The sequence below is a fragment of the Hemibagrus wyckioides genome, linkage group LG11, assembly GCF_019097595.1.
Source record: "Hemibagrus wyckioides isolate EC202008001 linkage group LG11, SWU_Hwy_1.0, whole genome shotgun sequence".
Classification (NCBI taxonomy): Eukaryota; Metazoa; Chordata; class Actinopteri; order Siluriformes; family Bagridae; genus Hemibagrus; species Hemibagrus wyckioides.
The window spans coordinates 27,955,972-27,974,108 of record NC_080720.1 but is presented as its reverse complement, the minus strand read 5'-3'; the positions used below and the strand labels follow the sequence as shown (position 1 = coordinate 27,974,108).

General features: G+C 40.9%; 1 protein-coding gene and 1 long non-coding RNA gene across 2 annotated transcripts in view; both read right to left on the bottom strand.

Moving 5' to 3' along the window:
• Nucleotides 1-18,137, bottom strand: part of LOC131361397 (cytoplasmic phosphatidylinositol transfer protein 1-like) — a 66,741-nt gene that overhangs the window by 33,898 nt on the left and 14,706 nt on the right. The window lies entirely within an intron of this gene.
• LOC131361398 (uncharacterized) lies at nucleotides 1,757-10,072 on the bottom strand. Its single transcript, XR_009206030.1, has 2 exons — nucleotides 6,449-10,072; nucleotides 1,757-2,404 (listed from the first exon to the last, which is right to left on the bottom strand). It is a non-coding gene; the product is annotated as an uncharacterized LOC131361398 (long non-coding RNA).

The following is an 18,137-nucleotide window of genomic DNA, read 5'->3' as shown; positions in this document are numbered from 1 at the left end:
ATATATATATATATATATATATATATATATATATATATATATATATATATATATATATATATATATATATATATATATATATATACACACACATATACATATATACATATATATATACACACACACATAAAAGGCATAAAATTATGACCACCTGCCTAATATTGTGTTGGTCTCCCTTTAGCTGCCAGATCAGCCCTGACCCGTCATGCACTGTGTATTCTGACACCTTTCTATCAGAACCAGCATTAACTTCTTCAGCAATCTGAACAACAGTAGCTCGTCTGTTGGATCCGGATCACACGGACCAGCCTTCGCTCCTCACATGTATCATTGAGCCTTGTCCGTCCATGACTCTGTTGCCGGTCCACCACTGTTCCTTCGTTGGACCACTTTTGATAGATACTGACCACTGCAGACCGGGAACACCCCACAAGAGCTGCAGTTTTGGAGACGCTCTGATCCAGGCGTCTAATCATCACAATATGGCCCTTGTCAAACTCGCTCAAATCCTTACGCTTGCCCATTTTTCCTGCTTCTAACACATCAACTTTGAGGACAAAATGTTCACTTGCTGTCTAATATATCCCAACCACTAACAGGTGCCATGATGAGGAGATCATTAGTGTTACTCACTTCACCTCTGTGGTCATAATGTTATATGTGTATGAATATGAAATGTGTGACGTGTGTGTGGTATATAACACAGCACTGTGTGAATTCAGTTTCATCAGAGAACAGTTCATAGCGTACTCGATAAGTGCAAACAACAGGTTCTGCTGGTTTTAATGCTGCACAATAAAGGATGCAGACTTCACATCAGGTATGAGCTATATATGCTATACTGCCTCGCAAAAGAGACAGACTTTATATTAGCACTGTCTTAAATGGAACACAGAGGCCATGACGGTATTCAGTTTTTGCATTAAGAATATTTCATACTGACTGTCACTGTAGAGTGTAGGACTGATTACTGGGACATATAAAGGTCAAAGTGTAATCTAGCAAGAGAAATTGTGCATGTCAGAGAGAGAGAGAGAGAGAGAGAGAGAGAGAGACACTTCCCAAAGGCAAGGCAAAGCAAAGAAAAACACATTACATAACACATCAAATTATATATTTATTGAAGATATCTAAATCTAAATTGTCTCTTGCAGCTCACTAGATGCTCAGATTATCCTCCACTTCTTTCCTTCTCTCTCTTCTGCCAACAACATTCCCTGTCTCATCTCATTTCCTATTTCCCCTCCATCTCCCACCCACTCAAACTTTTTTCCTCTCCTACCTCCCCACCGCCCTCTCTGCTCTCTCATTCTGGTCTTTCCTTTTCTGTTACATAACAGTAAAAGTCCATGCGTGATTACTGGGAATCACTACAGCTGAGGCAGAGCGGAGTGCAGGAGTGTGTGTGTGAGAGAGATAAAGAGAACCAGTAGTGAGGTCAGCAGGCTCAGGTTATTTATAGCCAGAAAGCAATTGCTATCACACGCTGGCCGTACCAGTCACAAGACCCACTCCGCTCGATTTCCTCAACCGCTCCAAAATGATCTGACGTGAAATGCACCATAAGCTAACGTCACACGACCTCTACCGAGCACAAAGCTTATAGGAAGTCTGGCAATTAAATTAAAGGGGAAACGTGAGACTTGGGTGTTCCCAGAGATAAGCTGTATATCTAGTACATTATTAGAAACTCAAAATTTAAACCAAATACAACGTTTCGCACAGAAAAGAGTGGGAAGGAAGCCCAGACACAAGATGACAGAAAAACAACGAGGATTTATTGAGTTATAATGATATTTGCACGATAAATCATCCAGCCACGAACATCAGGCTCTGGGAAGCATTTTATAGCATGTAATTTAGCGTGTGCACAAAAAGACCCGATCTGCCCCGTGCTGTGTGCTCAGGCCAAATCCGGTCACTATAAAACAGGTCATTACGGTGCCTCGTCCTCCAAATGCTTCAACTGCCATGGGGAGGTAAGATGAGGCAAGAGGAAAAACTAACAGAAGTTAATTAAACAGATTTTTTAAAATCAACTATGTGAGAAATTAGTGTACACTGCTAGACAGATGATACTCCGGAAACCAAAAAAGTGGATGCAATTTTCCATCATAAATGCTTTGTCCTGGAGCTACAAAGCTAAATTAGATAAATAATGGAAGTCTATCTGGATGAAAATCTTTGTTTTAAATGCACCAGCGTACTGAACACACAGTCACATGTTGGTCTCTGGTCATCTCACACAAACACACACACACACACACACACACACACACACACACACACTGCAGGCAGCGCGGTCACACGGCCGGCCAAATTCCTTCCATTCCCCTTGTAGAAGATGTGATGACATCGTTTTCCATCAGCACGAACGTCACAGCAAATGGGACGTGAAACGCAGCTGTAGGCCAAAGAGAGACGAGACAGACAGGTTAACTGCAGAAATACACATCCTGCCTGTCAATGAGTCGAGACTGGAGGGGGGGGGTGAGATAGTGGGGGGGGGTAAAAATAAAAAATAAAAGCATGAGAGGCAGGGACAGAGAGATAGAGAAACAAGAGGAAGCGTGAGGGAGAAAGAAAAACAGCAAAAGAGGAAATGAAGTAAGAGAGGAAAAGGAGAGAAAGTGAGAAGTGGGGAAAGAGTGAGAGAATGAGAAGGGTTTAGAGAGGAAGTGAGAGAGAGAGAGGAAATGAAGAGGAAAAGAAGGCAGGAAACAGAGAAGCTGGGATGGGGGTGTCCTGTGTTACAAATAAACAGCACTGTGCTTGGATTCCCTCGACGTCACAGTGCGAAGTCTTTCTTTAGAGCGAAGTGGACGTGGGAAACGTGGGGGTGTGACGCACTCACTGAGAGAACAGATGAGTCATGGAAATAAACACCAGGATACAGGTGAATCGGACATCGCGCTCGAGGCCCTGTTCAGAAATCCGTCTCGGGTGATCTGATCACTACGTGCGGGTGTAAATGGGGTACATCACCCAGAACACCTGTGGAGGTAATTTGTGTTGCACGAGGTAGTTTGTGTTGCACGTGGCCACACTGGATTTGTAGTGTGAATGGAATCTGGTTTCTACTGCAGCCAGAGAGCTGATGTGTCAGTGCTCGCTGAAGTGAAGTGACACTTGCTTCACGTGTCTTCACACTGTCTATTAAAGCTTTCAGCTTGAGCTTTGACAGCTCACAAAGTTTTTCATCTACATTGTTCAACCTATTGAGGCAGAGCACATCAAGCCCCGCCCACTCAAACGCTGTCTAAAACATCTCATCTAACCCATCAGCATGGTATTGATGAAGGATATCACATCGTCCAACTACTAGTCTCTCTCTCTCGCTTTTATTTACGAGCAGTAAACAAGTTTACCATCACTGGGGCTGTTACCATGGCAACTCAGTAACCGCCACTAGGCACAGACCTAAAATACACGAGTATACAACACGAATTCTTGGACATAGAACATGAGAGAAAGCCATTCCAGTGCTGTTCTCATTCTTATCCTACGCCGGAACGAGGCATTACAAAGTAATTCCATGTACTTACAGTAAACGTTCCCAGATGTTTGGTGGTATCCATTTGTGATCACAACCACATGACTAGATCGGTAACACCCAAGCAAAATAATTCCTCCCTCTAAAAACAGCGTCCCGAACAGATTTAGAGACTCATTTACAAATACATTTGACCAAAAGGCCGATCTCATTTCAGTGGAATTCAACAGCTGCCTTAAACAGCTTTTTCCTCAGTGATGGAAAATCCTGTCTGTGGCAATCAGATATTTAATAACAAAAAAAAAAAGACTAAGTATTCCATTAAGTGTGTGAGTAGTGACTTCTTCCTTGCTTTTACAGCAAAAGGTTGACATTTGCAAAGAGCTACACTTACTCATTTCATCTCAGTCGCTTCGAGTATGCTCTTCTGCTTTCTTTTATTTTCTAACCGGCGTCTAGAGTCAGTGCTGTTTCATTCTGGAGAAAAAATAAATATGCTCAAGTGCTCAGTTATTCAGTAGTAGGTCAGATTTGTAATAAGTCACAGTATCTGTGAGAGCGACCTAAACCCTGTGTACGCATCCCCGGTTCGGGTTGCTGGAGTGTTAAACGAGTTCTTCACATGTTCCCGATCTGAACGCCTGCCTTTGTGTGCTCATCACGTACATGCTGTTGGGAAACGGTTAGTGGTTTTCCAGGAATGTGTTTTCCTCCAAAACGACATGTTCATGAGGACGCGCTAGCCAGGGCCACGGCAATAACGCCGTCACTGGGAGACCGTAACCATGGGAATGTCTGTAGTCTTTGTGTGTGTTAACAACAGAGATTAGGGTTGCTTTCTTTACTGGACATTGTGATGGAATGATAATAAAACAAAAATGGACAATCGGGAAATTCATCATTTTTTCCGCTGTCAGTTTTGTTCTCACGCAACTGTTCTATCTTTATAATAATAATAATAATAATAATAATAATAATGATATTACATGGATGGGTGTGGGGTCATCCTGGAAGAGATATTTTATTGCTTAATAAAGTTTTTTTTTTTAAACCAGTCTACAGAACTTCATAGATTGACATATCCCTTGATTGACAAGTTGAGCCAAATCAATCCAAGAAAAATAAATAAATGCACCCCAAAGGGCAGAGACACCGGTTTCACACACACACAAACAATTGACCTTATAAGGCTGTCCTTGATCGATGTTGAAAGCCAATACACTGATTTCACTAGCCCTGGCTTCAGAACACCGTGTGTACATGGTAATGTTGGTTCTAAGTGGTCAGTTCAGTGAGCTAAAGGCGGCACAGAGGGAAACCTGACCAGAAAGATGATCCCGGCAACCTTTCCACAATCCATCACTCTTGCACTGTCCTCTCTGACTACACAGATTCTCTCTCTCTCAGGAAATAACCATGACTCCTGCACTGAATACACCATAACGCATCGACATGACATGTCCCTGTTGAAACCAATTCATCTTCTATAAAAAGCTTACTTAACATGTACCAAAGACAATTAAAAGGCCATTAGTGCAAGTATCATGAGATGAACCCATGCAGGAGTTAAAAACCTATTTATATGTGGAAGGGAATCTGGGGTAAAGTACACATCTGCATAGTTCAGTACACAGAGAGGGACTCTGTAAAATCAGGGCCGCTCCAAAAATATCACCTCTGATGCACAAATCAAATGAACTGGATCCTGTGTTCTGTGATATTAAAAGCAACGTCCGCTTTTAGTCCTCTTTAAACACTTCTGACCTTTATTTCAGTCAAAAAAAACCCCAACAACAACCAGAGCTTGAGCTTTTTTTCCTGCTGAAATCTGCAGGACTGTGGCTCTCTAGGACCCAACTTGTGTACCCCTGTTCTAGATGCTCTTGAAGAAAAAAGTCCACCCTGAGCAACCTGTATGTTAACATTTAGAATTAATATGGAGACCTTCTGCATATTTTGTGAATGACGCGGTTATTGGTTTCCCATATTACCCACAATGACCTTTTAGCTCCATGCTGAGAGAGGTGCAGAGGGATCTGCTGCTTGCTTCTTCTCCATCTGTCTAACACGGTCACGTAGCAGAGCTAAGTCTGGGCTTTAGTCTTTTCATGCTAATATTGATCTCTATCTACAAGCTTCACCCTGAAGATTACTAACTTCCTCTATAATATACACCGATCAGCCATAACATTATGACCACCGAGAGGTGCCGTGATTAACACTGATTAGCTCCTCATCATGGTACCTGTTAGTGGGTGGGATATATTAGGCAGCAGGTGAAAATTATGTCCTCAAAGTTGATGTGTTAGAAGCAGGAGAAATGGACAAGTGTAAGGATTTGAGCGAGTTTGACGAAGGGCCAAATTGTGATGGCTAGACGACTGGATCAGAGCATCTCCAAAACTGCAGCTCTTGTGGGGTGTTCCCGGTCTGCAGTGGTCAGTATCTATCAAAAGTGGTCCAAGGAAGGAACAGTGGTGAACCGGGGACAGGGTCATGGGTGGCCAAGGCTCACTGATGCACGTGGGGGGTGACGGCTAACCCGTGTGATCCGATCCAACAGACGAGCTACTGTTGCTCAAATTGCTGAAGAAGTTAATGCTGGTTCTGATAGAAAGGTGTCAGAATACACAGTGCATGACGGGTCAGGGCTGTTTTGGTAGCAAAAGGGGGGACCAACACAAGATTAGGCCTGATCGGTGTAATGTTACTAGCAATATCCTGCTGTGATACCATAAAATTAGCACAAAAAATGACTATAAACAAATTAAATACACACTTCCTTTAAGTTTTTTCTTTTTTAATATGAGTCAAAGAATGAATGAGAGCTTTATCTCTCCACTCAAAACTCCATTCATGCACAAATATTCAATTAAATGGTCTGTTGGCTACAAAAGAAGCAATGATTCAATGTGATATAAAAGTAATTCAGAATAATGGAGGAAAATGACACACCTGGAATGTGTCCAAGTTCCAAGGTCAGATTCCTTCATGGTGTTGATGGAGTGATGTGCATATTTTCACTACATTCTGTTAAATCTCATTTCCTCCTTCCTCATATCACTGGCTCTGGGTACACGGTGTAGGCTCAGGCTTGTCAAAGCCAATCACTGATAGAAACCCAGAAGAGGCAACAAGTCATGAAAAGTGGTGGCTCAGTGCTGAAGACTTAGGGCTAGAGACTGGAAGCAAATCCCAGTATACCAAGATAGCATGGCTGGGTTCATGCGCAGGAGCCATAACAGTCACGGAAACTGTTGATCGAAGAAAAAATTTCTCATTTTTTCCAATCGTCTCTGTACGCCTGTGCCCTCTGTAGCCTAAGCGTCCTGTTTTTGTCTGTCGGGAGTAAACATGATGTGGTCTTCTGCTGTTGTAGCACATCTACCTCAAGGTTTAAGGTCTTGTGCTTTCTGAGATCCTTTTCTGCACACCATGACTGTAAAGACTGTAAAGAGTAGCCTTCCTCTTTGCTCAAATCAATGTGGCCATCCTCCACTGATCTCTCTTAATAATAAAGTGTATCTGGACAGTGTGCTGACACCACATCATTGGCTGAGTTTACGTGTCTTCTTAATAAAACGTCTCTAATTGCATTTGTGTCTTTAGGTCTTGTGTATTCGAACCGGTCATTGTCTTTCTCTCTGTGGTGAAGTCCACTATTAATGGACAGCTGTTACTAGTATTTACATTCCAAAGGCATGCTGGACCATGTCCTGAAAGATCCGAAGAAACGTTTTCTGGGTGTGGTTATTAATTTTCCCATAAATTATCTGTTCATCTGTCATCCATTTCAGTCTGTATATCTTAATACATCTATCTCCCTGTCTGTTCAATTATTCTCTGTTTGTCTAGTCAGATCATCCATCTGCCCATCCATTTGTCTGTCTGTGCCTCCATTCTTATATCCATTTCTCTGCAGATCTATCCATTTGGCTGTCAATTAGTGTATCTATCTATCTACCTGCCTGCCTGCCATTCATCCCATCAACTGGTCTGTCTGTTCATGTATCCATCAACTTATCTACCTGTCTGACCATCTATCTATCAGCCCTCTGTCCATTTTCTATCAGCCTGTCTGTCCATCTATATATCAACCTGTCTGTCCATCTACATATCAACCTGTCTGTCCATCTACATATCAACCTGTCTGTCCATCTACATATCAACCTGTCTGTCCATCTACATATCAACCTGTCTGTCCATCTAGCAATCTGACTGTCTGTTCATCTACCTATCAGACTGTCTGGCCATCATCTATCTGCCTGTACATCTATCTATTTTGTCAGTTCATCTAAATGCCTCTACCTCCACCCATCTTTTCGCATGTCCATCTATACAACTACTCATCTACGTTCGTTTATCCCTCAGCATATACATACATATATCCATCCATCCATCCATCCATCCACCCACCTATTTGCATGTCCACTCATCCATCTATTTATTTTCATGTCCATTCATCCAGCAAACCATCCATCCATCCATCGCATTACTTTACTTCTTTTCTTGTCCTCCGCTGCACAGGGCACAGACTGTATCAGCCTCAGAATGGTGTTAGGACGAGAGTGGTATTATGCAAGATATTAACTGCTAAGTAGCTGAGTTGTCCCACTGGTACACAGTGACTGACGTAAACACGAGTGAAAAATTCACACTTTCTTTGGTGTTTTGCATCCTTCCGTTTAGTGTGTGAAAGCTGTCGTATGCTCCTGTGACCAGCCACAGAGCAATATGATGTAGATTTCCACATGAACAGAAATAATGCCTTGTCTCATCTCAGATGACCTTACAGGCTAAAAACGTGAGCGCTGGAGAGATGTCCTGAGTATCATAAGAATGCGCATCAGTAGATGTCATGTAGTAGTGAGTTCTGATGACTGGGCGGTTTTTCATCATGTTGACGATATGACACTCGTCCAAGTGGCTTCACCCAATGACGGAAACCTCTTTAGTGACAAGCTGCCACACGATTTATGCCGAGTTTGCATCAGAGAGGTGCAGAAGTCTGTAGGCAGCAGAAAATTGCCGAGAAGAAAAACACTGAATGTGCTGGAAAGTCATTTCAGTGGAAAGTCATCTCAGGAAATACTGCTCCAGGAAGAGAGTAAACATCCTCCTGTAGGATAAAGGCAGAGCTTCAATGACTCCTTCTGTCTACCTAACAAACATCTGACCGTCGGCATCTCTAGTGTCCCTGTTTAGGTAGAAAGCCATTTTCCTCTCAGTGTTGCCCTTTCATTGAGGGGTAGCCTCAAAAACAACAACAAAATAAAGAAAAGATGAAATTGTTACTCATCTGAGCCACAGTGAGATTTATTTCCTATCATGGCTAGAGTAAGTTTTGTTTCACAAACCCACCCACTGTGATTTCTAGAATTTCAGAAAAACAGCCTCCGCATATTTGGCTAAACCTCAGTCTGCTTTCAAATTGCTTCCATGTACGATTTCTTCTAAATGGCCCCTTCTCACTGCCTCCACAATCAAACACAGACGCCACACAACGCCTAGATCCACTTTCCAAAGTCAAACAATTCAATAAACAAGCAGACATGTTTCCCATCTTTTAGGTTTCCATACAGGGTTTTTTTTTTTTGGAGAAAGCTCTGTAAGCCCATAAACAGGCAGTCCTTACGAGTGAAAATGTAGCCTGTTTTAAACACCACACAGAAATGGTTGGCTACAAGCTGCAGGATATGAAGGATAAATATTTATTCAGCAAAATAAGAGATGGAGTATGTGTCCATTTGTCTGCAGACATAATGCAGGACCGAGGCTTTTAAAACCATGAAGTGGAGCTTTAAACTCTTCACGAAGGTGTGACTGTAAAACGTTTCGGGGTTGAGCGTTTCTAAAAGCAGCACAGCGTCCAGGATTCAAATATTTAGGCTGTGAACACATTCACACACAAGTGTGTTCTCTTAGTAATATACACTCACCGGGCTCCATTAACATGAGCCCCTGCTCATTAACAGCAGCAGATACAGCTTTAGTTAACACTCACATAAAACATCTGAAATGGGAAACTATTCGGCTGCAAGTGAAAATACTTTACTGGTTGAATTTTTATATAAAAATATCTGAACTCCTTGGATTTACACACACACACAATACTCTGTACTGTACTATGTTAACTCAAATAATCACTATGTACCACCGTGATGAGCAGAAAAGCATCTCAGAATGCATAAGATGTCAAGGCAGTTGGTCTACACTGGCATCGATTCCACTCCTGGCAACCGAGAAACAAGAATCTGCACTGAGAATATGTTTCTGATCAGGCACATCATTATGACCACCTGCCTAATATTGTGTTGGTCCCCCTTTTGCTGCTAAAACGTCATGCGCTGTGTACTCTGACACATTTCTATCAGAACCAGAATTAAATTGATCAACAGTAGCATCAGTGAGCCTTGGTCACCCATGACCCTGTCGCCGGTTCACTACGGTTCCATCCTTGGACCACTTTTGATAGATACAGACCACTGCAGACCGGCAACACCCCACCCTCAAGAGATGCTCTGATCCAGTCGTCTAGCCATCACAATTTGGTCCTTTGTCAAACTCGCTCAAATCCTTACACTTGTCCATTTCTCCTGCTTCTAACACATCAACTTTGAGGACATAATTTTCACCTGCTGCCTAATATATCCCACCCACTAACAGGTACCATGATGAGGAGCTAATCAGTGTTAATCACGGCACCTCTCGGTGGTCATAATGTTATGGCTGATCGGTGTATATTATAGAGGACTCTCTCTCAAACTCGCTCAAATCCTTACGCTTGGCCGTAAACCAGTAAGTTGGGAGATTACGTCCTGCTGATAACATGGTGCTACTGCTATTGTTCCCTTAAACAAGACTCCCTGATTATCATTTAAATCCTCTGAAACATTCACAATGTCACACGGTGCATAAAGTTCCAGCTCTGATGCAACACCATGGTTCTGTCTGTTCTAACCATAGAGAGCCAGTCTAGAGCAGAAATAAGAATTGCAAAACTGTAAATGCTGAAGTCTTCATCTGGTTGGTTAAATTCTACAGGATATCTGAGACGCGTGCGTCACGTTTTTTAACGGTCCTCCTGGAAACAAAGCAGTCATGACATCCCTCATGGAAAAAGGAAGCTGTTGTGTTTACAAGTGAGCCAGTGAGTGCTTATGAGGATCAGCTGAACGCTGGATTTTTCATATGAAGTGAAGTTCATGGTCATTTAATTTGGACGACTTTCTTAAATGAACACTCTAGGGTTGCATGACGGTCTGTTTTCTTTTTCAAAAGGGACATTCACTTTTTCATGCCTCTAAACATGACACTGAACAACTGTGAATGGTTGCTTTACATGTCAGTCAGACACCCTCTCGGCCAGTAAAGCTATGTAGTCCAGACCTTCTGAAGCTCTGGCTACATGAGACTAGATCCTTGATTAGTCCTTTTGTGAGCTTCTTGGTTTCTTTCGAACAGTACAGGCTCATGAAACTTATTCATCCTCAACCAGTGTCGTGAAATAAAAGAAAGAAAACACAATAATTGCAACATGAAAGAGCTGACCCGAGACCTGGGAAAATTTTTGAAACACAGTTTATAAGCCCATAAGGGTTTTTTTTCTGCCCAAATTTTCTGATCATCAAAGACTGGGGCTCAGACCTGGACAAAACCAATCTATCTGTGTTTGAGAAGGGCAGCTTTGAAGCTCAGTCCAGTAAACACACTAAAGTCTAAAGAAACTCGTGAACACAACATTCAGAAATACTCTTCTTTCAGCTTATATGCTGACGGAAAACAAAATACCTGTGGTATCTACTTCGCATATATCTAGCGTATATATCTTTTTCTTTCGGATCTTTTTAATCGGTTAAAAGGAGAATGAAATGAACTGACAAACGAGAGGAAGGGCACAAAGTGTTCACAGCATTCCTCCACTGTTTTCCATTAGCAGTGTTATTATTCATCAGCTCTTGCTGACGTCAAAGCTAGCCACAGGAGCAGGACAGCGAGCTCCAGCTGCTGTGGGTTAAAGGAGAGGCGCGCTGCCTCGCTGGGAGTCTGGCAGCGTTTAAGCGTGGTGACGTACGGCGAGGGGGTACAGGAGGAAGCAGGAAGCATCTGTTTGAAGAGTGAGAGGCATACATTTATCAGGAATACTAAAGAAATGTTCAGATAAAACAGTCCTGCTCTTTAAGGTCAGCTGGAAAATAACGCATAATGTGAACTTAAATGGTGCAGTGTATCATACGAGCTTCGCCGTGGTTAAGTCCTCGTTCGTGGCGCACACACATACACGATATTGAACGTTTTCACACCCCTGTTAAAATGGCAGGCTTCGGTGATGTAAAAATATGAAACCAAGATGAATCACGTCAGAACTTTTTCCACCCTCAAAGTTATCAGAAACATTTTATGAAAGAAAAAAGAAATAGGAAATTGCAAGGGTGTTCCTTAATAGGAGTTCTGTCTCCGAATTCCCCAGATCTCAATCTGATCGAGGATCTGTAGGATGTGCTGGACAAACAAATCCGATCCATGGAGGCCCCACCTCGCAACTTACAGGATCTGCTGCTGACATCTTGGTGCCAGGTATCACAGATCTAGAGCTGTGTTGGCAGCACAAGGGGGATTAAAGTGGTTTTAATGTTATGGCTGATCAGTGTGTTTGTGTGTATATATTTATTGTAAGGAGATTATGTTGTGAAAGTGTCCCATTTATCCTAGCCAAATGACTTTTAAAAGATCAACACAACTACTGAGATGCAGAGAGAAACGGTGCGTCAGCTGATGCACTTTAGTGCATAAACAAACGGCTGGAAAGAAAGAGATTAGCTAATCTAATTTATTGTGCAAAATGGAGGTATGTTTGCTAACATAAGACTCCTGCGCAAAATAAACCAGTAGACAAGTTTACATTCATGCTAGAAAGATTATTGTATATGAGAGATTAAACTGTTATTATTGGCACAGGGACGCTTGTGTTCGGCAAAAGAGAGAAAAGAAGACATGCAAATATAGAGAGGGGGAAAAACTGTGATTTCTTTGGAAACCTGTTTCAGATTAGATCAGATTCAACTTTTTTGTCACTGCACATGTAGGTACAAGGCAACGAAATACAGTTTGCATCTAAGCAGAAGTGCATTTGCGCAGTGCAAATAATTAGGAAGAGTTGTTACTATATATTGAAGAGCCATGGATACTATAATACAGTATGCATTGAGGAAATAATTGAAAATGTACACACACACACACATACAAACACACGCACAGTGTGCGAGAGAGCAAAAGATCAATGCTAGCTTTGCACTGTCATTTCCCCAGATGTTAAACCACAAGTCATAAACAAACATCAGCTCCAGTCATCAGAATTTCCACTACATGATCCCTGTGGAACCTTCTGAAAACCAGTCTGTCTGACCGTACCGAGAAAGAGTCTGACCGTACCGGAGTCTTTGCTCACGACAATAAAAAGCAGATAATATGACATAAGCTCTCGTGATCTGCTTTTCTGGTCAGTACGGTGTGCACTGCAGCTGGACCGAATGACTTCATATAATCAGAATTAAACAAAGGCGAAGTATTTAATCAGAAAAAAATGGGTGGCTGTAAGAAAAAAGGATTTTGCCCCCAATAAAATCACACCAGGGCAACTAGGGAAGTGTGGTGCTGCTTTACCAAAAACAGATCATAGATGTTTTTTTTTGTTTTTTGTTTTTTTATTAATGCTATGTTTTTCTGCATTTGTTTCAGGAAAAAAATAAAAATTAAAAAATATTTAACACTGAGAAAGAGGAAAGAATAACTATCAGAATAAAGGAAAAAAAATAAAAATTAAATAAAATATTTAACACTGAAAAAGAATAAATATGAACAGAATAAAGTAAAAAAAAAAGAAAAAATATTTAACACTGAGAAAGAGGAAAGAATAAAAATGAACAAAAAGGAAACAATGTTAAAGAAATTTCATATTTAACACTGAGAAAGAGAAAAGAATAAAAGGGGAAAAAAATAAAAATTAAATAAAAATATTTCACAGTGAGAATGAGGAAAGAATAAAAACTAGCAAAATGAAGGAGAAAATTTATAAAAACTTAAAATATTTAACACTGTAAAAGAGGACAGAATACAAACTAAGAGAATAAAGGAAAAAAGTTAAAAATTAAATAAAATATTTAACACTGAGAAAGAGGACAGAATAAAAAAAAGAAGAGAATATGGGGGGGGGGTTAACACTGAGAAAGGGAAAATAATAAAAACCAGCAGAATAAAGGGGAAAAAATGTTTAAATTAAATAAAATATTTCACAGTGAGAACGAGGAAAGAATAAAAACTAGCAAAATGAAGAAAGAAAATTGATAAAAACTTAATAAAATATTTAACACTGGAATAGGAAAGAAAAAACTAACAGAATAAAGGAAAAAATAAAATAAAATATTTAACACTGAGAAAAAGAATAGAATAAGAATAGAATAGAAGAACAGAATAAAGGAAAACAATTCAAAAAATTAAATGAAATATTTAACACAAAGAGTAAAGAATAAAAACTAACAGAATAAAGGAAAAAATAAAATAAAATATTTAACACTGAGAAAAAGAATAGAATAAGAATAGAATAGAATAGAAGAACAGAATAAAGGAAAACAATTCAAAAAATTAAATGAAATATTTAACACAGAAAGAGTAAAGAATAAAAAGCTGGGGGGAAAAAATGACCATTTCACAATTTTAAAGATTAAATAAAAAATGTATCACATCAGTTACTTGAGATTGGTCTGAAATTCAATTAATGAAATATTTAAATCTGTGATTAAAATATCTCAGAAAATCACACTGTGACAGAATTTATCTCTATATGGATATTATTTTAACATATCCTCCAGTCGTACTTTGTGTTTTGCTTGATATTGTTGCACATGATAGCGTCAATAAGCAACAAGGCAGTATGAACAACTCCATCACACACACACACACACACACACTGCGTGCATGTGCACTAAGAGCTCTGACAGACAGACTGCACCCACAGAGATCCACACTGCATCTGTCATGTTCTTCATACACAAGGGACCGGGACAAGTGCAGAGACAGAACGAGTCCCTATTACTGCAGCCCACTGGAGTGTGAGAGGCCACAGAAGGACGAGCTGGGATGGAGGACGAATTAACCATGAAGTACTGTACAGCACAAAGAAGACTGCATGATAACACGGCCACTTCACACGCTCCAGTGTGCTTGTGTGCTAGCTGAGGGCTCTAGCTGATGGACAGCCCCAGGGCATCATGGTCTCGGGAATGATCCTTCTCGTGCCAAGGTCTCAGCACTTAATGCAATTCATGCAAATGACTGACACTTAAAAAAGAAAAAAAAAAAAAGTTTTTCTTCTTATTAAGGACAAAATTTATAAAATGTAGAAGGATTGTTGCTAGGAAACAGAGATACGTGGATGAGGCTAGCAATTCAGTCAGTATGATGCATTAGCTTGTGTCGTGTTGTTTCGTGTTAGAAGCATAACAGAGTGTGGGGGAATAGAAAAATACAGTAGAACCTCGGCATGCCAGTGCTCTCCCTTATAAATTTTTTGCCCTAAGAAATATGAATGAACCGAATGCCGTTTAAGTTGCGCGTACGTCCGGGAGTCGTTCAAAACGTGTTTGCGTCAGTGGAAAGCCAAGTGAAGGTTACGAATTTTACGGGTTTTTTTTCGGTCAGCAAAAGCTGTCCCGAACCCATGATACCAACGTTGCCTTCACCATGCGTTTAAAAGCTAGGTGATTTTTTGGCCATTTTTTTGTTGACAGATTGGTGGTGTGGGCGGTCTGTTCTATTTTTAGTCCAAGCTTGGTGGCATGACTTCCTGTGAGGAGCCTCGACATGGAATGCTTGGCTTGGGTCAGCCATACAGTTTCCATAAGCTTCGTATTGGTAATATTGGTCATATTTTTGGGTGGCTGGAACGGATTATCTGCATTTACATTATTTCTTATGGGTAAATTCGTTTCGCAATACAAATTTCCACCTTCGCCTCCAGAACCAATTAAATCTATATGCTGAGGTTCCACTGTAATCCACAATGCAATAACAGTGCAAAATGTAGCGTGCTGTTTATAGTTACATTTAATCTGTGAGAAAAAGTTAGTTCCTGTTATCACTCATGTTACAACATGTACGATCTGTCTCTCTCTCACAAGCGTCCCTGTTTTTTCCTCTTCTGAAGTAACCCACAGCTTCCCGTAAAAAGTCTTGAAGACTTTCTTGTGGTGGAAAACCTACAGACACTGACACTGGAGACACCATAGAAAGAATATCAGAATACGCAGTGCATGACGGGTCAGGGCTGTTTTGGTGGCAAAAATGGGGGGGGGCGACAACACAATATTAGGCAGGTGGTCATAATGCTATGCCTGGTTGGTGTATTTACAAATACATTTAAATTCATTTAAAGGATTAGTGTTGATGCTGTGAGCAGCTATGTTGATGTCACCTTTAATTAAACACCATCTGTGCCTAAAGAGAGTGATGCAGCAGTGCTTTAGTCCTTTAGTCAGTCCAGCTCTCTCACTGACACTGGAGACTCCTTCCATAAAAGGTAAATAACAGAATGTCTCCACGATATCAACGATGTTTTTCTTTGGTAATCTGTGTAAGTTGTGGTGAAGGAGTTGTTACCATAGAAATGATAACAGATATTAGAATTAGATATTAGATATCTTCCGACCAATCAGAGTTGAGAACAGAAAAGCAAAAGGACACTGTGGATGTGACAGTTTGCTGCCTCAACTACAAAACTTTAGCAACACTCACCTGGAGCAACAGTATGTCTATCGTCATCACTTCCGCTTCACGGCAAGTCATTTAAGCAAGCTGGCGTTTTTTAAAGCAGCTAAGATCAAGCTGTCAAGTTCTTAAAGGAGCAGCGTGTCATTTTTTTTTGTCAGCTAAAACACAATAGAAAAAAAAATTGAGGGAAATCATGTTCCTCAGCAGGGCAGGAGAACATCAGAGGTTGTACACGGTGTACGGCTCAGACTTAATGCTGCGTGGTATTTTCTGCGTAGCGTGTTTAAGCACACTTATGGACGATATCGCAGTGTTCCCTCTCAAACAATAGACCTCATACAGGGCTTCGTACCCGAGAGGAATTCTTCGAAGAGAACTTCAGGGTTATTGAGTTTGTTTTTATTCCTAGAACACTGATCTGGGGTGAAAGGGTCACCGTGAAGAGCGAGTGAGAAGGATTAGCGTTCTCAGTCTGAGGCTTTAAGAGAATCGGGGTTTTGGCTCTGGGGTAAAGAAGAAAGAAGAAAAAAAAAAAAAAAAAAAGGAGACAACCATTTTTAACAAATGTGGATAATTATTTCTGAAAGACTAAAACAGATTGAGGATGCACTTCCATAAATGGGTATAAACCTCACATGTTCATTTATCTTCAAGGTTTTTTTTTTTGTCTTTTATTGACATTTAGGCTGATTTTCACTTGGATGATGAAATTTATGTTGCGCTTAATATCCTGTGAAAGTGGGAAGTACATACAAGCAAACACTGATCAGGCATAACATTATGAGCACTGAGAGGTGAAGTGAGTAACACTGATGATCTCCTCATCATGGCACCTGTTAGTGGGTGGGATATATTAGGCAGCAAGTAAACATTTTGTCCTCAAATTTGATGTTAGAAGCAGGAAAAATGGACAAGCCTAAGGATTTGAGTGAGTTTGACAAGGGCCAGATTGTGATGACTAGAAGACTGGATCAGAGCATCTCCAAAACTCTACCTAAAGAGAGAGATGCAGCAGCACTTTAGTCGTTTAGTCAGTCCAGCGCTCTCATGTCCTTATCTGTAACCGTACACTCCAAGCTTCCCTCCGATTCCTCCATCAAGTCTCTGTTTAGCTGCCGCAGTGCATTCTGGTCTGTTGGATTTCTCGTTTGAGAACCCCTTTTACTACACTATTTGCATTTTAATCCCATCATTGAGATTCTCTCTAGTGCTTCACCATTTATCTCAGTGAGAAGATCTAGACTTTTGGTTCCTTTCAAATCAATAACCGAGTCGTTTGGTGATCTTATACTGCCGGGCTAACCACATCCATATTCCTACGCTTTGATGATCTTGTGCAAGCGATGGAAACAAAACTTGTGTGGTTCGTACCGTCTACTACACACTCAAGAGAAATGGTGCAACACAGCGGTTTACCAGCTGCAGTACAGTAGCATTACAAAAAGACTCACAAAGGCTAATCTGCCTTTAAAACTCTTTAAATCCAACCTGAATAACTTGCATTAAAAACATGAAAATGCTTCAATTTCTTTCACATGACCCCGGTGCCATCTGACTATCCACTGATATTTGTCTTGCTTCATTTCCACTTAAAGTAACCGATGCGGCGGCGCTTTAGTCCTTTAAGTCTGTCCAGCTCCCTCACCAGTCGAAGCTTCCACTAATACCATGGTCAGTGGCTCCGTACGCGACATCTCAACAGATCACTGCTGACTAATCTAATAGACTCGTAATTTTGTGTCTCACTTCATCTTCTGGACTGATACGGTTCTAATAAAGCGACGGGCATTTTTGCTGATCGCACAACATGAAGATGACATTCCTATTAGTGTCAAAGTGCCGCTTTCACGCTCGTGAGAAAGTCGACTGCTCTGCTCAG